Genomic DNA, 24,239 nt, shown 5'->3' with positions numbered 1-24,239 from the left:
ACACTCCTCTAGTTCCAAACAATGAAGGTAAAGTTAGTTTGTAGAAGGAAGCACCCATGCTTGGAAGTGATGTCTCGTTGAGTGGAAGACAAAGTGAATAATCAGAGAAATATCTGACAGAATGGGATACACACAACTCTCATGAGAACAAAGAGGAAAGAGGGATGACTTAAGGGAACTCCGAGGCAGAAACGGAGAAAGGCAGTTTTCCTGGGACAGTTGTACAGAGATAGGTTGTAGGGAAAGAATGAGATAGACACAGATGAAGATAGAATAAGCCAGAGAATGAGGAGGACCCCGAAGATTAGACCAGATTGTCAGTGTTAGTTTGAAGCCAAACAGAACAATTCAGTGAGAAGCTGACAGAAGCCAGATTGACTCAGTCAGCTTAAAGAAGAGTTTGAACTAGAACAGCTGAGTTGACCAGCTAGCCAGAGAGCAGGAAGAACTAGGAGGGGGAATCTATTTAGCGGTAAATCTCAGAAGCTGAAAGCTTCCTAGGCCTAGATCAGACTGTGTGGACGTTACATGCTTCCAGGATTGGTCCTAGGTAATTAAACACACACGGCAAGCTTCTGAGATGACAATCACTTCAGACAAATAAAGGATAATTTTATATCATGTGAAGACTATTCCTTATGGTCCATAATCCAAATATTAAAGCACATGAAATAAAAAGTGTATGATAGATTAGACAACACATCCTGGCTCAGAAAGTTAACCCTTCAGAGAAAATCTGTCTATATTTGGAGATCTGAGTTTCATTGTTGATAGAGTATCCAGGTTCGGTCAGGCACATGTGATTTAAGGGACTGACTACAAGAAGAGTAATTAATAAATAAAAAGAAACTAGAATGGAAATGTAGATGGTAGGAGGCTCTTGAATGTCAGACTAAGGAGTGCTGAGCTGATCTCAAATGTGAAGTGAAATCTGCTAAAACTGATAAATAGTGTTGAGTACATACGGACAAGAGACAGGTATTTGATTTAAACATAGGCTCTGTGATTGTACTTCTATGCTTCAAGAGACAATGTCATCTAAATATCTGCTAAAACCTTTGTCTTAGTCAGGGTTTCTATTCCTGCACAAAAAATCATAACCAAGAAGCAAGTTGGGGGGGAAAGGGTTTATTCAGCTTACACGTCCACATTGCTGTTCATCACCAAAGGAAGTCAGGACAGGAACTCAGGCAGGTCAGGAACCAGGAGCTGATGCAGAGGCCATGGAGGGATGTTACTTACTGGCTTGCTTCCCTTGGCTTGCTCAGCTTGCTCTCTTATGAAACCCAAGACCACCAGCCCAGGGATGGCTCCACCCACCATGGTGGGCCCTCCCCCTTGATCACTAATTGAGAAAATGCCTTACAGCTGGGTCTCATGGAGGCATTTCCTCAACTGAAGTTACTTTCTCTGTGATAACTCCAGCTTGTGTCAAGTTGACACACAGAACCAGTCAGTAAAACCTTCTAGTCACAAAGAAAAGATCTGAAGCTAACATTTTCTCAGTATGATCAAACATCCATAGCTTCAATTGTAAGAAACTTTAAAGTCTTGTCTATGCAATGCCCCAAAACCTGATTTTAAATTGACCAAACTGTGAAGACTTCAGACAGGAGAAGTGATTCCAAAGATAAATCTTAGGTAAGCTCTTCCCTCATAATTTTGCATGAATTATATCAAGTTTTATTCTGTGTGAAGAGAGAGGTCTTTATTAATTGTGTGTCTTAGGGTCTGACTTGTTGATATGGGAGTGAGCAGTATAATGCTTTGGAGAATTACCCTACAGAAATTTGAAATTTTCTATCAGGAGAAAATTTTGTTTTTGAGCATCTAAAGAAAAAAAAACAACAACATCTAATTCTTCATTTCTCCTTTATTAGTGTAACCTAATAGTGATCGGGTTTTGGATCTGACAGATGAGCCTAAACTGCCTAACAGTTGATTCGTTTGCATCTCCTTTAACCTTTTTACCCCAAGTTACGTCACATGGCACACCTATGCAGCCCTTCTTTGAACAATGCTTTTGTTCGTGTGGACCTTGCTTTTCATTTCTTGATTTATTTTCTTTTTCTAATAAGTCCCAGATCAATGATGGTGGGTCATGGGCCTTGATCTTAAATTGATGATCATCAAAGGTCAAAAGTCCACAAAAGAAAGAAACGCCGTGTTTGCCGATGAAGTCACACGATTTGATGAAATCCATAAAGAGCAGCTGTTCTGATCGAGTCAACCAAATATCCTTCCAAGTGACCCCTGCCCCTGCCCCCAACATTACCTCCTGACATTGATGGTGGCTCAAGTCTTGTGCTTTAATATACGTTTATAACATTTCTTACAAAAGCTAAGGTCTTTGAAAACCAAGATAAGTAAGGTATTGATTGTGTGGGAAGTTTTCTGAATGTTTTGTAAGGAAATTTTTGACTGGGAAGGAAACTTTTTTTTCCCCTTAATTGCTTGTTTTTGTTTCCTCTTATTTGCTTTTTATTATCAAGTTAAAATATCTTTCTCCTTTGTGGATGTCCCACAAACCAGTAAAAATTGCTTTGTTATGCAAGAAGAAAAGACGGAGAGTAAAGCCAGATACACCAAAGGAGCGGGAGCTTAAAGTGCTCTTGTCTCCCAAAGAAGACTCTTAAAGGCTTGGAAGGCAACATGGATGGAGACGTCCTCGGTGTATGACATGTCCCTTTGACACGGAGATACTGACAGACCCTTCAGCTGAGCTTTACTCAGTCCCCAACTGATGGAAACTCTGTAGTTTATAAAAATACCTGGCAAGAATGCCAGCTGGACTGTTGCGAGCTTGTCCCCTTGAGCCACTTGTACCTGTAAGCAAACTCCAGAAAAGAAAATTAAAAAACAAAAAAAAAAGAAAAAAATAAGTATTATGACTTTTAAGCCCACCTAATTTTAGAATACAAAGTTTGTCAACACGGGGTACTTTTAAGAAATGGACCATGTGACTTTTTTTGTCTCATTATTTCCCTAAAAACGATTTAAACTAACGTCCAATACACAATCATCTCTGTACTACAGCTGCTCTGTCTTAAAATTAGAGACTCTTTGGGGGAAACGTACCAAGGAAATATGTTTAAAGGAAAAGTGCTGATTTGTAATGACAAAAAAATAATAATAATTTCAACTCATGAATACCTCAACCTGTAAATGCTTTCCTCGTTAACTGTCTCAGAAATATTATTGATATTTTTGGTTTACTGACACCCCGTGCACTGAAGAGGCATTTTGCACTTGATGTAAATCGTTCCTTAATTCAAAGCCTCCAGGCAGGATAGAAGGAGACCAACACAGCTGCCGCATAGACCTCCAAACGTCATTGCTATTTAAATGCAGGTATAATTTTGAACCTTAGAGAACATTTGAAAAAATATTTTTCTCCAATTCTTTCGGAAATTTTGAAATAGTTTTATTTTTCCAGACTGCTAGACTGTAGAAATCATACAGTTTCATTTTTCTGTAATATGTCTGGACATTTTATCCTTTGTTGTTTGTTTTGCATACAATAAAACACAGAAATGTTGTAGGGAGCATTTTAAAATTCTATATCTGAATAAAAATATCCTCTAATACTTACAGTATTACTTCAATTTTCTTCATAAAAAGTAAATTCCAGGGATTTTTCTCTTCCACCTGGTGTTTCCCAGATCCAGTCTTTGTGCATGCCCAGGGTTCTGAAGACCAGCTTTCCCCAAAAATCAGTAGAGAAGCGATAGATGCCACATCAGAGAAAACTGCAACAGGCTGGAGCGGACACTCTCTGAAGAAGAGGCAAACCACAGACATTCAAATGTTACTGCACATGTTAGAAAAGATGAGGTGCCGGAGTACAGTTACCTCTGTGGCTAAAGTGGGAACACCATCACTGCAGGTACTCTGAGAGGACAGGAGTTCCACATTGAGGACATGCAGGACATATTAATGTCACCTTAGAATGAAGTCTGGCGGTTCTTTGAAAGCAAGCTACCATGTGCATTGTTTGTAACCTAACAACTACTTCTCTAGACATATGCCTAACAAAAATGCCACCGCGTTTACCAAGGATGGGTAGTAGGACACTTGTAAAAGCACTAATTATAACAAGCAAAGCCTAAAGACTATTCCAACACTTTTCCATAATAAACTACACAGGCTATGCCTTAATCCTCTACTGGATTCAATCTGCAATGGAATAGACAGTTTCAACTGCATGCCATGAAATTATGGACCTCGCAAGAAACACTATTCAATTCCATTTGTACTAATGTACAGAATTTGGCAAGAAAGCTCTAGTGTGCAAGAAGTCAGTACTGTGATTACATGGGGGGAGTCGTGCTAATAGGGAGCCCAGGGTTCTAGCAATGTGCTGTTTCTTACTCTAGTGTTCTGTTCACTACCCATACTCCTATAGCCTACACGGTTCTCGTAGGTTACACGCCAATACCAACATTGTGAGTCCTCACAAGACCTTTCCAAGTCTTGTACAGGGGTTTACAACAAAATTCAAATATACACCTAGGCAGGTGTATATCAAGACATTAATTTTTAAAAGAAAAACAAAGTCAGTAAGGACTCAAAGTTATAATATATTCAAATAAGACATGACATTTAGCTATTTTAAAATATTTTGAATAGGTATTTATTCCATGTTATGCACATCTATTTTTAGATATTAATAAATGAGAAGAATATATTTGATGTGTCTCAGTTGTGAATGTCAGGCTACTATCTTGCCTATCTTAGGACTTCTCCCATTTTTATTCTGTGTAAAACACAAAACCTGTGTAATTACACTTGTATACCTGTCCTGAAAGTTACAAGCCTTCATTTCCAGTGGTAGAATTACAGTGATGGTGGTAAACTTTCCTACCCTTTCAAAATTTCTGTACTGAAGAATTTATTTCTTCTAAAATATAAAGATGCTTACCTCAATTGTTAGAAAAGAAAGCTGTAAGTTACAACTTAATCCCCAGCAATTTATTCATTAAGGTGAGCTGCTTGATGTTTTGTCAAAAAGCATGGGGGGAAACTTGATTATTAAGTTCCTTCGACCTCTGATTAATCTGAGGAAAGCCTACAATAGTGCCCTCGGCAAACGTCTGCCTACAGCAATACCAGGGACACCAGAAACAAAATGGAAACAGGAAGACAGACAGTGGCTCCAAACCCTTCCAACACACTCGCTAATGTCTTTCCTCTCATGGCAACAACTCTTCACTTTCCAACATCCACTTTTAGTTCCAAATTTCTTTATGGACTTGTAGGCTATCCCAGCCAAATGAGCTGTCCTCCTTCCTCTAGACCTCGGTATCATTTTTAATCAGTACAATGTGTTCGGTTCTTAGCATAGCCTACCTAGGCTCTCTTCCCAATTAGGCACAAGGCTTTCAGAGCACAGAAAGAACAAAGCACATTTTTTACTTTCAAGTAACTGTTCTATTGCTTTCCCACAAGAGCTTTGTCTTACAGATAAAATATTTGTTAATTCGCAGTAAACATTGGGTTGACTGGTGGATCATGATGGACTTCTCTGTGAATGCTGGATGTTTAAGGACAGCTCTAATACCGGTTGTACCGAGGTAATTAAGTTCAGTCCCGCCACTTCTGAAACTGTGTGTAAATATGTGAGACTCGAGAATAGAGTTTACCCTTTGTAATTAAACTATTTTGAAGATCCAGTTCCTCTGATGGGCAAAGTGGGTCATAGTCCCAGTCTGCAAGTGTCAGGAAAGACAGTGGCTTCAAAGCCATGGTAAATGTATCAGGCCTTTTCCGTGTGTGGAAGTCTATTTGGATGAATCTCTGAGACACAGCCCCAAAGATCAATGCTAAAGTTGGGTGTAAAGCATGGAATCTGCTTGCAAACTGTAAACGATACAATTGGGGAAGTTGAAGTAGAAGTTAGACGCAGAGCAGAGTTCTCTCAACAGAGGAAAGTCAAGACAGGAGTTTCAGAAAACACATGGCCAGAAAATTGCACACTTGAAGGAAGCAGCATTTTGTTTCCCAGGGCTGAAATCTGCTGGAGGAGTCTCGGGCTCAGAGCAGGATATAGTTCTTTGCTTATAAAGAGCTCATATGGTGAAGCCATGGTAGGCAGACAATGGCCCCGAGAAAAGGTGGCTGACCCATGAGGATACCACTTCATTACGGAGCATCAGACTGAAAGAGCTACTGGAAAGCAGGGCCCCACTGGAGGAAGGAAATCCCTTCCCTGGTGGCGTGCTCGGAAGGGTGTCCTATCTCCTGTGCCCTCCTATTGTTCTGCTCCCTGACGGGTGAGGTGAGCAGCTCTGCTCTTTGTAGCATGATGCTCCGTCTCACCAGAGGCCTGTAGCCATGGAGTCAGCCAGCCATAGACTGACTCCTCTAGAACGGTGAGGCAGTATATACCTCCCTCTTTTCACCCGTTCTTCGTCTATGTTTGTCACAGCCGCTAAAGGTCTGACTGAGGGGGGAGGTGTGGTGGAGTGAGGATTCTGGGACAGGTGCAGCACGGGACCACATCAACCAAGCCGTCTTTTGGCCTTAACTGCAGAGATCTTCCGGTAGCGTTTTTACCTGACCCGAAGGTACCTGTTGTGTTTCTTTCAAGAGGTGTCAATGCTCATGTGCGGACTTAGCAGCTGTTGAACTCAAGAACAAAGAGAAAGGTTTCCTAATTTTCATGGGTTAAGAAAATGTCCCTTTTACTTTCTTCTGATTCAAAACAAAAGGGCAGAGAGTCAATTTCCGTGATTCTGTTTCCATTTCTCCAGAGAATAGGCAGATATAAAAAGAACCTTATGTGGGATTTTGGGTTTTTTTCTTTATATTTTTATGGACGTTTCATTGATTATTGTCTAGGTCTTATTCCACTGAGCATAAGGCCAGCTGTCCTTATAATCTGTACCATTTGCAGTTCTGCGAGTGACTCACAGTGAGCTGGTTAGTGTGTACAAATGCCGCGCTGGAAGAGAGGAGGTGTGGGTTTATAAACAAAAGCGTCTCCTGGACTTGATGAGCCTTGGGATACAATAAGACGCTAATGGAAAGTTTCCAGAAGGGACCTAGAGGGACAGTAATAATAACCACATAAAGCACCGCTGGTTTATTAGGAGTCCTTCATCCACCATCACCGCACCTGCTCAGGAAGAGCAGGTCAGACGGAAGAGGTTTCTCCTAAGGCTAAGGATATAGGCAAAGAATTACAGAGAACAGGATGGAGCATCTCCCTGCTCTCAGACCTAGGCAGGATATAAAAGCATGCTTTTCTACATTTTGCCTTCAAAATATTCAAGTACATTTTTGAAGTGACAGGTTTTGAAGAAAGAGGGACTCGCTCGGGTTCTGCTGAAGTAGACTGACTCTAGTCATTTTTACTAAGTAAATTCGTCATTAGTAAATAATTGAAATTGGTTTCCAATCATTTTACATTGCTCATAAAGACTTGTTCTGAATACTTTATCTATTAATATACTATATTTAAAGTAATTGTCATATGTTGAAATTTCTAAAATAGTCTTAGAGTCAAGGGCTAAAACTATACACAGATGGATAGATGGATGGATAGATGGGTGAGTGGATGGGCAGCAGACAGACAGACAGACAGATGATAGGCATGGGTTTAACTGATTTAACCTTTTTTCTTTTTCCATTCTGCAGGTATTCCTATGTTGTCTTAGCACTTTATGTCACTGGGGACAGCTTTGATCCCCTTCATTATATTGTGTGTGTGTATATATATACATACACATATATATGTATAATACTGTATTACACATATACTATTATATTGTGTTTTATATATACTATATAATATACAGTATATAATATATAACATGCAATATACTATATAATATAATATAAACTATAGAATATGATATATGATATATGATATGCAATGTACAATGTGCGATATGCAATATAAGATTATGATATGTGATATATGATGTGAGATGTGATATTCAATGTGTGATATGCAATATATGACATATATAGTATGTATGTGTATATATATATATATGTATATATATATATATATATTCACTACATGTATATAATGGAAATGAGACGAGTGAGATGCTCTCTTGGTGGCACTCCTGCCCTGGTCTGGCACATCCATGAGCCTTACATCCTCAGATCAAAGTGGCATTTGTTTTCCTAACTATGGGAGAAAACAATCATCAGATACTTATTCAGAGCCTGTGGAAAAGTTCCAAACCTGTGAGCTACAGAGTTGATCTAAAAACATTTCGATTGGATGTTTTCCTCAAATTTTGTGCTCTTTCCCTTCATTTCTTCTTCTGTTTTATTTCCTCTCTTTGTGTCTTTGTATAAAATCTGGAATGTAAAAAAAACTAAGAATTATTTAAATATAAAACATAATTATAGCATTTATTAATGAGTCTAGTGGCATAAAATAGGGTTCTATTTCTCCTCAGTCATTGTTCATATACAGTCCCTTAAAGTTTTTGTTATTTCACACAGGGAGCTTACATTGTAAAAAAAAAATTTCCATTGTTTTCAAAGAATAATTTTTAAGTAGTGGGAGATAAATGCCACCATCTAGTGTATGGTGGCGACTTCTGTCAAAATTCCCAAAGTCCGATTTATTTTTCAGTACCTCAACAACATATATAAAATAAATATTTTATAGTTTGAAAGATATGCCCCAGCTGGAGTAGGGGTGCTAATGTCACGGAAGACACCAAGGGTCTTCTGAATAGAATTAAGGCCTGCTCCACAGAGGTGCAATCTGTACCTTCAGAGCATGTGGAAGAGTAGGGGCAGAGAAGCTGTGACTAGACAAGCGATGGGCTTTTGAGGAGAGCCTACTACTGTTATGTGCTTATAGGACATTGTATTAAACTGACTATGAATTCTCTTTATGCTCATACACTAGAACAGTCCACAAACCTCATCAAAGAAACTATTGTACATTGCAGATGGAAATGAACTCAAAGACTTAATTGCCAAGGCTGAGAGAACAACTGACTATAAAATATTGAACCCTAAATGTGTCATATATATATGAATATATATACATATTATATGTACATATTATACACCTCTCCTCTCAAAGCTCAGAGATTATTGTGGAAGAGAGGTAGGGAGAATGTGAGAACCAGAAGCTGTGGATGCACACAAGGAAACAGTATTTTCTGGATACCATGGAGCATTTGAACGTATGAACTCACAGAGGTTCTGACAGCACGCACAGAACTGTACAGATTCAAGCCGACGCAATCCTGGCATGAGTGGGTGGTAGCTATGAGGTCCCACACCTAGCCAAGAAGCTACTGATAATTGATGGCTACTGAGAAGGGGGAGGGAGGGAGGGGGGAAGAGGAGAGGGAGAGGGAGAGGAAGAGAGAAATAGCTAATTTTATTCAAGGGTCTGATCCCAGGTAGGTCCAATACATGGCAGTGCATGGGTACACACTTCAGAGTCTACAGGTAACATTAATGGGACATGGTGGGAATATTTTTTTAAATATGAGGACCCAAAGTTGAACGGAAACAAATGGGGAATAGATATAGAAAGAGTTGGGGAAGGAGGTTGAAAACAAAATGTATGAAATTCTCAATAAATTAATTTAAATCATTTTAAAGAATACATGATCTGCCTTTTACACAAAGAATAGAAAATAGAAAATCAACTGAAACTCCCAATTTGTCACTTGCTCTATGTAAAAAAAAAAATTCTCTCCAATAAATCTGGAAGATGTTAACGATATTATCCCTGAAGCTAAAATGAGAAAACAGACAGCACAGTGGTGCCTGGCAGTTCTAAATAAAGCTGTTATGCAAAGTCTAACTATAAAGAGAAGAGCAACGACAGGAGGATCAAGGATTTACACCTACATCAGAGTCAACAGAAGACTTGACAAATGTTCAAACGACTCCTGGAGGATGTATGCTATGTCCTCGCCAATTTCCAGTGCCAGTATGTTGAAATGCATCAGAAAAAATATCTTTGCTCAGTCACACTTTGGCACTAAAAATCCTTCTTGAGGACCAGAATCTGAGCTAACGAGAGAGAGAGAGAGAGAGAGAGAGAGAGAGAGAGAGAGAGAGAGAGAGAGAGAGAGAGAGAGACGATTTCTAAAGCCTCTGAAGCAAAGGTGTAATTTCATGCATTTTTCTCAAACGAGAATTGTTTAGCGCCTCCTCTACAAACATTTCCCTAAAACTCTAACAACCACCTTCAGTTTACTGACTCACAATAAATTTGGAAAAGAGAAACGGCCTCTTAGTTACATACGGCTAACAGGAGACATTTATTATTAAATGAGTAGTAATGATGGTTAGAGGCAGTCCATGGTTCAGAAATGTCTTAACTGTAGATTTCCGTTGTGTAAAAACACACATAGAATATTTTCCCTCCAGTTTTCATCCTGGAGAGAGCAAGGACGAATCTACATAGCTTGAATTTTTCTAAGTCACTCTTGCAATAATGAACCCAATCCTAGGACAACATTAATTCTCATAAGGGCAGAGACCTCCTGGCCTAAATGCCTCCTGAATGTGCACCCTTCACCACCATTCCTTTGAGCTTAAGCTAGAAACATAGGAGCTTTGCAAGCCACAAGCCAGACATAGTACATTCCACTCCAGACTCCTAAGTCCCTTTGAATGCCCTCTCCACTGGAAAGGTTTTAAGTTCTCTGTGCAGCTGTGGGATCCCAGTTTCTGCCTTGATTTTCTGTCTTTGGCTAGGATCCATCTTTGGCTTGGATCAAGTATGTTGTGGTGAATCGCAGTATTTTTAAACCGATAACATTTCAGCAGTGTGGGGATTGCAGTGCGATCACTAGTTTAAGGCCATCTGAGAACATCTAGCAAACATTAGGAGCTCTATAAATATTGGCGATTCTATAGGATTAGCCAATCAGCAGATCTGCAGAAGGAGCAAAATAAACAAGTGGACCACGAAGACAATGGCAAACCATAAGAAGAACTAAAGGAATAGCAGAGGTGAATGACAACTACTACAACCTTCTCTTGAGGGGACGAGCCGAGGTCTTGCAAACACACACATCGAGACTATTGACTTGGCACACTTAAAGACAAATGATTAAAATAACTTTATTTAAAATTCATCAACTTGTGCAATCCTGGGTTAAATATCAAACCACAAGTTTAAATATCACTGTATATACCAAAAGTGTCTAGAGATCAATAAAATGGCTAAGTGGGTGAAGACACTTCCTGGTAAGCTTGACAACCTGACTTCTGTCCCTAGACCTCAGACGGTGGAAGGAGAGGACTAAACCATGCAAACTATCCCCTAAAGAGGGGGTATTTCTACTACCCCTCTTTACCTACCCCTCCGGGTGGACTATGCTACAAAGCCACTGCCCAGGAGCCACCCCAGGAGCCACAGACAAAACACACAAACACACACACACACACACACACACACACACACACACACACACACACACACACTAACTTTTTAACACGCATTAACTTTAGAAAGCATTTTTAATATGTTTTTTAGGTCAATGGCCAGGCACATCTAGGCCTCCTGTGGCTAATGTGCCCTTACTTTCACTCCCAGCTCAACACCTCTGAATCTTCCCTCAGCATAGTTACATTTCTAATCTCCTGCCTGCTACTCCAAGCCCAGTCGGGGAAGCAGCCAATGACCACTCCACCTGAGATCTCACATGGCTGGTGGCTCTTTCTACCTCTGAAGCGTGGGGAATCCCTTTCTCCTCCTGCGTCTTCTAGCAAGCCTACTGGAACCAGGAAGTCCCGCCTCTTCCACCCAGCATTGGCCAGTAGCATCTTTATTGATCGATAAAGAACCAATTGGAGAACAGGGCCTTCAGCGTTACATGCAGAACCCCCCAGGCCCCATCAAAGCATCAGAACCACCCCCTACATGGCACTTACATGTGTCTAGATAACTAAGTAAATAAATGTAAAAATTTTTCAAACTAATGGGGCTATTGCCTCATAAAAATGTAACTTTAAAAGACATGTTTCTGATACTATCAATCACTTTTTGAAATCTAGACCATAGTTAAGAACTAGTTCTAGCAAAGGTATTTAAATTTTTTAAATCTTGAGGCCAGGTTTCTGTCATAGGAGTTTACCTTCTCTACAATACGAGGACCCGGGACAACAAAGCATATGATTTAGTATAAATGGTGCCTCTTGATTTGGAGAGTCTGGCATCAGAAATTACTAGTAAACACACAGGATTACACTCGTTAAGCGCAGGGAGAATTAGAACTAACTTCCCATTAAAAAAGACACAATGACCAGTACATGGATCCAGAAAGAATGGAACATTTTTGAAACTGCGACAGCAAAGGCCAGAAGTGAGAATTACAGTTACCCGTGGGTACAAGGACACATATTTAAAATGTAGCTAAGGACTGTGCTAGCTTAGTAAAGTTGTGGTTGTAGATTTACTCAAGATCCATGACTTTACCAGCCCTGGAGAGTTGGCTAGGTTTCCGGTAGCAGACACGGCTGCCTTCTCGCTAGCAGGTCTTGAGCATGTTAGAGAGCGGTTGGTTACTGCCGAGGTACGAGTGCCGCCCTGCACTGTGAGGGCTGTTATGCAGGTTGTCGTCGTGGTTCGGAGGCATCTCGCCTACTTCCTTCGGGAACTTGTATGGTACCTCCTGTACCACGAAAGTTAGACCCCAGAAAGGAGCTTTTAGGTTATTCCCAGTTCAGGAGTGTCTGGGCCCCGTAGGTGTGATCACTTTTTATTAATAGCTAAGCTCACAGTTCCAAATATTAAGAATTCACAAGACTGGTATCTGGTGAGGGTTTGTTTGTTTGTTTGTTTATTTTGCCACACTGTAGCAGTGGGCATTGCAGACAGAGCAAGTATGATAATCCAGACTGCCTTTCATCTTTATACATTTTTATTGAAGAATATTAGTATTAGTTTCTAAAGAATTTCGTAAGTATTTTTTGTCAATTCAGACCCCCCCCCCCGCCCCTGCTCTTCTCAGATCTATTCACTCTTCCTACCCACCCAAATTGTGTCCTGGGTGGCCATTGTCTGATCATTCTGGGAGTCACTAATACTCATACTGGAACCCTTCCTCGTTACTTTATTTATACCTGCCTAAGCACCACTAACATATGGATTTGAAGATTATGTTTGAGCATGTGGGTTTTGGAGGGACAGATTTTGAAAACAGTGTTGTCCTATTCTAATCATGACAAAGTAGTAGGTATGCCTAAATTGACATGCATTTTACAGAATGAGCTTCCAAAGTGTCAATGCCATCAAAAGCAGGGAAGGACTAAAGAATCGCCACAGGTAAGAAGAAACTGAGACATAAACACTAAATGTAATGGGGAATCCTCACTGCATCCTGAACAATACAGATTATATGGCTGTAGTGGAAAAACTGATGAAATTCAAAACCAGTGAAGCTCAGTTACTAGTCTTACACCAACTATTATTCTGTAGACTGTTCATAAATATATCATGATTATTAGAATTGATAACATTAGAGAAAGTCGGTAAAATATTCATGTGAACTTTCTTTGTTAACTATAACTTTTCAATAAATATATATTCCATTTATATAGTGTGTGTATATGTATATATGTATTATGTATGTATACTTTCAGTTCTCCAAGCCTGTGTTCAACCAACTATGACAATGTCATTGGGAGAGCCATAAAATACTCTCTCCTGGACATGGCATGAACTCACACCTGCATATGGCTGGACCAGCAGGACACCATTTAGTTATGGATGAGGGAGGAGCTCATAGGGCCTAGTCCCTTACTATTGGCAGTTGATGGTTTCTGGAGGAGAAAAATGTATTGTCTTTAGTGAATCACTGAGGAGTTATTCATGATCCAGTGCATAGATTCATAACCCAGGCCACATGTACAGTCCTGGTTAAACTCAGGGAGTCACAGGAAAGACGTGATAGTTGAAGGGGTCTCATTGGAGGAGAGGAGGTACTAGGAGTGGAGGAGATATAAGGCAGGGCTGAGTGTGACCAGAACATGTTAAAGACATATATGAAATTGTTAAAAGGATAAATCAATAAATAGAAGAACATGTTTGAGGAAAAAAACCTCCCCTGTAGAAATATGTAAAGATGCTTTCTTTTCCTAGCCACTATTGTCTAAACAATATAGTATAATACCTATTTATACAGTCCTAGATTTATGAATAATCTAGAGATGATTTAAAGTATTTGGGAAAGTTATGCAATATGGAAATATTACCCATTATACGTTCAAGACAGGAGCATGTGGCGATTTTGGTATCCAGACAGAGAGAAAGAGATCCTCAATGAATCCCCATGGATACTGAGGGATCACTGTATGTTTAAATGCATTTTGGGGGGGCTAAAAAGATGGCTCAGGGGTTAAGAGCACTGACTGCTCTTCCAGAGGTCATGAATTCAATTCCCAGCAACCACATCGTGGTTTACAACCATCTGTAATTGGATCCGATACCCTCTTCACATAAAATAAATAGATAAATCTTTAAAAAAAATAAAATGCATTTTCAAAAAAAGTATTGAAATACAAAAGAGTATAAAAGTTCATAATTATTTATATAAAATTTGGATATTACCTATACATATATAATTAAATAAATTAAAAGTGAATGTCAGGATAAAAATCCTTCATATAGGAAAAAATTTGAATATTTGCCATCCCAAAGAACTCAAAAGTGAAATGGGAAATCGCAAAGGGCAGACATTGTCCAAGCACACGGATATAGTTGAATCCTATTATCTTTATGAAGGGCACAATCATAGAAGATGAATATCTACCTTGAAATAAAATGATGGAGAAGCATATTGACCTTGTGGCTGAGAAATGGGCCAACGGGTTTCAAGCCCCAGCCCTTGACTGTTGCTTAGTCAGTTACCCTTACAGAGCCACGGTCTCTTACCTGGCAAATATGCTGACCGGACATCACTTACCGACCTAGAAAGACTGGAAGGAATCAAAGCCTTTGCCAAGATACACTGAACACTGTCCCACACAGACGTCTTTCTATGGTCAATAGAAAAAAGGTAAACTATAAACTGCAGTCTCTGAAAAACTGAAGTGTTCTAGAGCCTGGTGTGGTATAGGAAGTTTTCAGGTAACGGCGATATTTACTGAATGGCAAAGGCTTTTTACACCATTACTCCTTAAAAAAAATGAAATTTTCTATATTTCATTCAAGTAGACTGAAAGAATTCAGAGTTAATAGCAGATGTATTTTTTCCCCCCAGGGACATTATCCTGTCTGTACACAGTGAGTGGTAACAAACACTCTGGTTTCTCACCTGTAGAATGAAGGCGTTGGTAGACACCCCTGGAAACTCTAATTCAGAAGTCTTTGGGGTAAATTAAATTCAGGTAAGAACTGGTTAATTCAAAACAATGCTCTGCAGGGTTATGGTTGGAGTATACCCAGAGAAACCATGTCTGCATTGCCTATAAGATTGCTGCAATTTTAGCACGTGCTACACAAAAGTAAAATCCTATACAGCCTTTATAGTGTGTCCTTGCTGTCACAGAAAAACCCCAATACCTGTTAAGATCCTCGGGAAATTGCAGTCACAGTGATCAATGCCAAGAAGGCAAAGAAGCAATAAGCCACAATTAGAAAATGTCCAAAATGGTTAACGTCCCAGAGATTATAACTGAAACGAACACAAGCAAATCCTCCACTCAACTACTAACTACTATGACAAAGACACAGACGAGCGAGTGTCTCTCTCATGTACTCTTTCATGTGTATACCCAGGGGTGCCACAGCTGGATTGGGTGTTAGCTTTATTTTTGGCTTTGGGGGAGCATCCACCTTGCTTTCCACAGTGGTTGGACTTGTTTGCACTCCCATGAGCAGTGAATAGGGCTCTTCCCTTCCTTCTGTACGTCCTCGGCAACATATGTGTTTGCGTCCTTCTCTGCGGCCGTTCTGAAAGCTATGAGGTCAGATCTCAAAACACGTTTCCACTTACATGTCCCTGAGAGTTAAAACTGTCAAACACACTTCAGATACTTTCCTTGGTGGGGCTGGGTTGGCTGCGCATAGATCTTGAAACCAGAGAGGAGACCTCGAGAGGGGAAGAAGGGCTCTTAAGGAGGCCTGGAGGGGAAGAGGGCCATGGAATGCATGCACATAAAGGAATGCATGCACATAAAGGAATGCATGCACATAAAGGAATGCATGCACCTAAAGGAATGCATGCACATAAAGGCAGATGGAAGCTCTTGTGGGGAAGAAATGAGAGGGCAGGAGGCAGAGCAGGGCAGTGATACAGGAGAACGAATAGGAGCGAAAGCTACATCAACATGTCTTCATGATGTCCAAGACTTGGTATACTGAATTTAAAAAATAATTTATAAAACAAATACCCTCCATTCATGTAATTGTGTGTATGTGTGGTTTTAGGATTTTTTTGTTTGTTTGTTTTTCTCATAGGCCTGCATTAGGCTGAAAATAAACCTCACTGTTTTCAGGCATATAAAATTTCCTATCTCCAATAGGCAAAATCAAAGTAATCAACTTCTCTTCTCTTCAACCCGAGCACTTCAGAGGGAAAGAACTAATAAATCTAGTTCAGACAAATCTGTTACATATCAGCCCAGAATAATTACCCAAGACCAGCTCGAACCCCATCCAACTGACCCCGATTGGCCAATCCTTTTTATCTCTGCGATGTTTACATAAATCTTATCTTAATCATCCTCACAGCTTGGCTTGGGTGTGCAAAAAGAATAACAACAATTTAAAAAGAACAAAATTATGTTAAACTCACTCTTACCAGTAGTTTTCTTAAAAAAAAAAAAAAAAAAAGACTCTCTGACCAGGGCACCATGACGATATTTTCTGTTTGTGAGTTAAGAATCGAGGGGTTGGGGATTTAGCTCAGCGGTAGAGCGCTTGCCTAGCGAGCGCAAGGCCCTGGGTTCGGTCCCCAGCTCCGAAAAAAAGAAAAAAAAAAGAATCGAATCATGTAGGAAAGCCTCCCTACTTTGCTTTGTCCATTTCCTGAAGACAATCAGAGCTACTGTGGTACCCTGGATATAATTGAGAGAATGGCTATTGCACCTCCAGGCTACCGTCTGTTGGGAGGGTTTACATTCGTTTGTTATTTGTACGTGTTTCTGTAGCTAGTATGCATACATACACATGTGTGTGTTCACCTGTGCCTGCCTGCACATGTGGACGTGCATGTAGATTCTCAAAGCTAAAGTCAGATTGTAGCTCCGGAGAAATATGAATATCTACACACAGAGGAATACACAGAAAGCTTATTAATAGCTTCCATCCATCCAGGACAAGTTTTCCCTTCAAATAAACTATAGGCATAAAAAAGGAAAATCACCTCTCAAAACTTCTGTGTGGTTGAGGCATGGCAGCCCAGGAGAGAACTCCCTCTTGAATCTATAAGGACAGGAGAGAGGCCCCCTTCGTTGAATGTTCCCCCATCGAAGAGAAGCTGTCTCCCTCTCCAATAGTTAAAAGACTCCTCTGAGCCTTGATCCTCTCTAATTGAAACATCAGCAAACCACCTTCAAAAGGACTCCCACACGTGCACCGGCACATGGGTGTGCTTCCACTGCAGGCTGTGCGGTGACTTAACTCTCCTCCTTTTAATGCTCACAGATTTAAACGACAACCCTACTGACAGTGGAAATAGCAGCCCACCTGGCTGCGTTTATCCCACTTCTATATTAAGGACAATGTGACCCAAAACCTTTATCTTCCGGCCTTAAACATCTCACAGGCCCACTAGAAAATTTATTGTAATCTTAAAAAGACTTGTCATTTTCATTTAGTGTACCCCACTATAAAAACCAGCTCTGTACCTGGTGGCCATCTGGTCTCTGCGTACACGTAGCAGGCCAAAATTTCCAGATTTCCTCCAGAATTTCCTCTGTAAGGACGAATCCGATTAGGTGAAAAAGAGCTCTGGAAGATTTACAAGTTATTATTCTGAACACAAATGACATTTTCTTTAATAAGTGTTCCCAGACTAAATAAGCTTTGAACTCAGATCAGCCTGGGTGCCTGGCTTTGTTTGCTGTGGTCACGTAGCCAACCAACATGATGATGATACCTTTGGCTATTTCCCCGGTTCTTTTTAATCATCAAAGCACGGTCTACAAAACAGACTCAAACGGCCCTTCCGCACCATGTCTGAAATGTCCAGGAATCACTGTGGGTGTTTATCAACAAAAAAGGAACAGAATTCAATCAGGCCTTCAAGTTGTCCTAACTGCCAGTAGCCATCAAGGTCTCATAACGGGAGACTGACTTCTTGAGAAGCCATCGATGGTATGCTAGTGACAGCCCATGATGCTGAGGGCCTGGGAGGTGGCCCATGCCCCTTCAATAGCTTATTAACAATTGTCTTTTCCTCTAAGTCAGTATGTCTCAAGTCAATGTGAACATTAGATGCATCTAAAGGGGGGAAGGGAGAGACGTCACTGAGTCAGAAACAAACTCAGCAGCTCCATAGACGTGCCCCCGATGTCATACTCTGACACTTACTCACATCACCACAGGACTGAAATGCCCAAACAAGCCAGTCTCTCAGTCATTTAACACACCGAGTGCAAACTACATCCTGGGATTTTTCTAGAGAAAAATTAAGGTCATACTGACAGTGTTGTATGGAGTGCACAGGCAGAAATGTTAAGAGTTCGGATTATTTATTTACTTACTTTTTGGTCTATGAGGATAAAGCACAGGGCCTTACATATGTGGAGAAAGCAAGCACTATTGAGGAGTATCTCCAGGCCCACCTTAGATTTTATTATAAAGGAAATGGAAAGTCATGAGATAAGGGTTCGATTGAGCATGACATAATCTCATCGTACGTGGATTTTTTTTCCTGCTTTTTGGAGTATTAAATCAAATCAATGCCATGGATATCACTAACCAACTTGGGGACGAGACCATGGAAACTATTGAGAACCTGCTTTGTCATTACCTGTGTCTGGGATCAGGGGAGCGGTGTACTTGCTGATTTACAACGTCAGGACTCCTTAAGGCTGTGTATCAGGCAACTGACTGACCCCTCATGTTCAGAGATGTGTCTGACTTCCTCCATTTAATTGAGTGTGAATTGGCTGCTTCCTACCACTGACATTCCTTTTAAAATACAATAAAAGGAGTATAAGTAATCTGTCTTCCCAGCTAACATACATATGCACTATGCAGTGACTCGCACTCCACTGTGGGCTGTCTACAGTTTGGTAACAACCACGGCTTGTGAAGAAAACTTTGGTCTCTGGTACAAGTCCTGTTCAGATGATAACTAAGAAAAGCGTCCCTGCTTTCCTCATTAGTTGCAAAGCAAGCATTCCTCCTCTAGTTTAGATCTATGTGTGAGTCATAAAGCCATAGGATAAACTGTGATAGATGAACTGAAGACCTCAGTTGGTATTTTACTGGTAGCTGGACCTCAAGCCAGAGAGTCAGCAGTAGCAGGCATGTAGCTGGGGAGAAGCAAGAACTACAAAACACAATAGCACACACCCTGCTTTGATAGAACCTTCTATTCTCTATTGCATGGCTTCAGTTGTTTTTCTGGCCATAAAAGGCTGTTCTGAAATGTGGTGCAAGAAAACATGGTAGGTTCAAAGCCAGAAGTGTCTGAGGAGAATCCACAGGAAGAAATCCGTGCAATGCAGCGTTTACTCTGAGCATCCTTCTTTCAGATCAATTGATTCATTAATTTTAGCCGGTACATGTTAAACAAAAACCTTCATAAGGTGATGTCACTGAAATAAATGCGGAAAAATAATATGATCGTTATGACAAGAAAACTATAAAGATAAATGAAAAATCGTTTGAGATGAGGCAAACTCTGTTGAAAAGCTTTATTAAATTCTATCGTATTTCTTTCAGGAAAAAAAATATCATACACTCCCATTTACTGACATTGTTAACTAGTTTGCTAGTGTTTGTAGCTATAACCCAGTGGCTAAGTCAGCTGTTCTCAACCTTCCCAATGTTTTGATGTTGTGATGACCCCCAGCCATGAAATTATTTCTTGCTACTTCACAGCTATAATGCTGCTGCTATGAAAAGGTCGATTGACCCCCAAGGGTTGCAACCCACAGGTTGGGAATTGCACTAAATTGGCCAACAAAGATTCCCTGGAATTTGTAGTGAATGACAGCGGTTTTGTCTGTCTTCACCGTGTTCTTCTGTGGCTGCCTCCTTTCAGTTTGTCCTTTCCCCATCTGATGACACTTATCAGTGCCCAGAATTACGCATTAATTTGTGCATAGTTGACTTTTCTCTCCTAGGCTCACAGAGAAACTGACTCATGCAATGCTCTTCTTCAACAGCAAATCCCTGCCCTCTGCTGCATAAAGGAGTGGGTGAAAACATCCAAAACGACAGAAGACGATATCGACATTTGAAAGTTCAATTAGGCCTTAGTTTTGTTTCATGGGACGTTTCTCTTTATTTCTTTTAACATAAATTGTTATAATTGGCATACAATGTGAGAGTTCCATGTATGAAAATTCCCTTTTGTCAAGTTTTTAAGAGCCAAATACTTGCAAATGTCTTATTTTAAGGGAAAAAAACCAAAAAAACTGATGTCAAGTAGCCCTTTCAAGCTTATTTCTAAAAACTACTCGGCAGATTACTGAGTTTTAAAAGACAAAGATAACAAATATATTCTCATTTAATGGCTTTCCCCAAAACGTCAGTCTAATCGATCAAATTTTATTTGCTTTTTTTTCCCCCTGTAATAAACATTTGGGAGACATTTTAAAGAGGAGGATACTGCAGTTTTTCTAAGAGGGGATTTTGAAAACCTCGTGAAATTTTGTTGACTGGGAGACCGTTCTCTAGTCTACAAGAAAGACAGTTTTTCATCAACTTTGCTATTAAAGTGAGCACTTGTACCTCCCCACACAGTTCGACTGTCAGCGTTTTTTGTGAGGTCTAAAGTACCTGAATCTTTTCTGTTTTATGTGAAAGAACCCCAACCTAAACTCGTTTATGGGAGAAAGGTGGCTCATTTCTCTAAGAAGTCAGAGTTTTGACTTAGACGGTGCAAACTGATCTGCGCAGCTGTAAAATGGTCTCTGCCCCCTTGGTTCAATCAGGAAACCTGGCTTTCAGCGCTAGCTTAGAAATGAAGCCCTGCTCTCAGCCAATCACAGAGGTGGGCACAGAGTCCCACCCCTTAACCAAGAGGCTCTGTACAGTTGATACCTGAGGCACAGCACGATTTAAATGTTTAGGGGATCCTCTTTGCACTCAGCTGAGAAATCAGCTGAAGACAGGAAAAGCAGTCAGTGACTTAGAATCCCAAGAGTGTGGGTGAAATTGCAAATCATTCTTCCAAAGGCAAACATTAGGAAAGCATTAACTATTTGACAGGGCCTGCGTATAGAAGGACCCAGAAACTCATACAGGACTTTTGAAATAACAAGGGTAACGAGCCCTTGACTTAAAGCAAGGAGGTGGCGTGTGAACATGATAATTCTAAACCCAAGAGAAAGACAGATTTGAGAGCGGGAAAATTTATATTATAGAGGTATTTTGAAATATATTAGGAAAAATTTACTATCAAGTTATTAGCAACTGCTTGTGTGTCTGCTTTTCCCACCTGACTATCCACAACTCAAGAGAAGCACCCATTAATTTCTTTCAGTTGCCTATCACAACTTGGGCTTTTAGGTCGTTAATGAAGCAATGAAAAGAACGCGAGAGCCATTTATGAAATGAGTAGGAACTTTTATTAAGTTAGGTCTGAAGGGAGAGGATAGTACTGTGAGTTCTGTTTCTGAACATTGTCGTGAAACCATGTTGATTCAGGTCGAGAAGCGTGAGAGCTGAAATCGATTGCTCTGGAGCTCATTTGAGATGCTGAGAGCTGAAATCGATTGCTCGCGATCCAGTATGAGACACAGGGAGCTGAAACCAATTGTTCTGGAGCCTTACAGAAACAGGCTTTGCCAGATTGAGGCACAACTTCAGAAAGAATCCTTCAAACTTAGTGGATTTTACTCTAGTTTACTTTATCAGACTCATGACCTAGACTGAGCTTTTCTGTCAAGGATCAAATGGTCTGTGTTGTAGCCACTCGGCTCTGCCATTGTAGCACAAAAGCAGCTGTAGAGAATAAGTACTGGGAATAAGACTTTCCATTTGGGCATTGAAATGTGAATTCCCTACAATGTCCTGTGTCAATAATTGTTTTTCTTTGTTCTTCTGCCAGCCATTTAAAACATACAAAGAATTTCTAGCTCACAGGGCACATAAAGTTAGGACAACAATGGGCCCAATCCAATCAACAGACCTCTATTCCCTCTCCACAGTTACTGAGAAACCAATTGTGCTACATCAATACCAAGTAAGTTGTGTTCCAAATTACACCCTCGTAGTCTAGTGTCTTTCCTTTGCCAGTTTTTATTAAGATTATATGCTTTTTTAAAATCACAGTACCATCATGTTTTTACATTTGGAAACAAATATTCACTCCATTAGAACCTTTAAAGTAATTTAAGAGTAATATATTTTAAAAACAAATTATTTATTCTACTTGTGATTATAAAACCAAGATTTCAGCCTCCCTTTTAATCTTCCCTCTTTTACTCATAATCAAATTCACTATTTTATTATAATGAACAAGAGGTCCCTAATTGTGCTTGCGTGCAGTGACTAGGCATGTATTTGTATTTGTTTGTTGAATCTATTAGTCAACAAGTTATCGTTTCTCTCCTGAGTAAGTAGGTAGGAAGATAATGTGATTTAGCAATGTGGGGAAGGCTTTCTGCCATCAAATACATTCCTCTACTCTACCATGGGACAAAAACCCCAGAAATCTATTTGTTGGAATCTTGTCTCTCACCATGACAACATGCCATGACCAAGGCAACTTATAAAAGAAGTGTTTAATTTAGGGCTTGGTTCAGTCCCAGAGTGTAGTAACGCCCAGGAACCATTACGGCAGGGAGCATGGCAACAGGCGGGCATGGTGTTGTTAGAGCAATAGCTGAGAGCTTACAGGTTGAAACAACAACCATGAAGCAGAGAGAGAGAGAGAGAGAGAGAGAGAGAGAGAGAGAGAGAGAGAGAGCGCTAACTAGGAATGGTATGAGTTTTTGAAACCCCCACTGACACACCTTCTCCAACAGGGCTACACCTCATCCTTCTCAAATAGGCCTACCAATTGGGGACAAAGTATTTACATATCTGAGCCTATGGGAGCCACCCTCATTCAAACCACCACTGATCATAATTAATCAAGTATTTATTTCTCTTTGTAAGGTCTTCTGTTTCATTTCTTAATTCTTGATTAAAAAAAAAAAAGACTCACAAGATAGAAACACTTTTCAGACCCAACTGTGTGTCTAGAGGGTAGGAAAAAGGTGGGAGGGAGGGTGGTCTACAGTGAGGTAGAGAGCTTTGGGAAAACTGTTACAAGGAAAGGTAAAACATGCAGAGAAGATATTTCTGAGTTCCCAATTATGTCTGCGATGATTTCCTCATGTGAGTCAGAGCATAATGTTTCAATTCTTAAAAATATTAGCCTTCCTTTCATCTGACGCCACCCATTGATAAGATTACTAAGGGAGTAAATGGAGTTATTCCTATTTCCTGAGCCTTTTATCCCCTTTCAAAGAGTCAGCGTTCTGCACAATGGTAATAAATGAACCATGGTGGGGTTAGTTTGTGGAAAGTTTTACTTGACCTGTAACCTAGCTTTATAAATAATTCTGAACAGTCAGAAAGTCACTATGCTTGAAAGATAATTGCTCATTGAGGTAGCAAGTAAACTCTGTTTAGGAAACAGAGCAAGAGTATGAAATCTACAAGGAAAGCTGTCTTCTAAGGTTGTCCCTTCTGGCTACAACGTAAATGCACAAGTTTACGCCTTTATTTATTTATTTACTGGTTCATTTACAAAGAAAAGGTTACATCTTCACTCATACATGCCATTGCATTGCATTCTCACTCACCCTTATCCTTCCTTTCCTTCCTGCTAGGCCCTCAGCTCCCCTTCCCCCTCCCCTGCCCTCCCCCTCCCCCCTCTGTCAAATAGCATCTCCTTCTGCTTTCTGGATTTGCATGTCTCTTTTCCTCTCTTGTTCCCACCCCTCTCTCCCTTTAGGCTTCTCCTTTCTGCTTTCACACCTCACCTCTGTCTATCTGCATATAAAAAGATAAATTAGGTGGATAATTTTATATAGGAATTTTTCACATACTGGAATAATTATGTTACTATATAAAATCTAGAAGGCACTTAATGTATGCACTTAAAAAGAACAGGAAGAAT

General features: G+C 40.1%; 2 long non-coding RNA genes across 6 annotated transcripts; one reads left to right on the top strand and one right to left on the bottom strand.

Moving 5' to 3' along the window:
* Window positions 1-1,855: 1,855 nt before the first annotated feature.
* On the bottom strand, window positions 1,856-11,734 carry LOC102551482 (uncharacterized). 5 transcript variants are annotated; one of them, XR_010053701.1, is made up of 4 exons: window positions 11,637-11,734; window positions 8,198-8,316; window positions 3,593-3,775; window positions 1,856-2,837 (listed from the first exon to the last, which is right to left on the bottom strand). It is a non-coding gene; the product is annotated as an uncharacterized LOC102551482 (long non-coding RNA). The 5 variants fall into 5 exon arrangements; XR_005486945.2 differs by having other exon boundaries at window positions 1,856-2,826; XR_001838845.3 differs by having other exon boundaries at window positions 11,670-11,730.
* On the top strand, window positions 6,216-20,554 carry LOC134479872 (uncharacterized). Its single transcript, XR_010053702.1, has 3 exons — window positions 6,216-6,566; window positions 15,207-15,333; window positions 20,290-20,554. It is a non-coding gene; the product is annotated as an uncharacterized LOC134479872 (long non-coding RNA).
* Window positions 20,555-24,239: the final 3,685 nt, after the last annotated feature.

This window comes from Rattus norvegicus, chromosome 7, assembly GCF_036323735.1.
Source record: "Rattus norvegicus strain BN/NHsdMcwi chromosome 7, GRCr8, whole genome shotgun sequence".
Lineage (NCBI taxonomy): Eukaryota > Metazoa > Chordata > Mammalia > Rodentia > Muridae > Rattus > Rattus norvegicus.
This window is presented reverse-complemented; position numbering and strand designations above follow the sequence as displayed.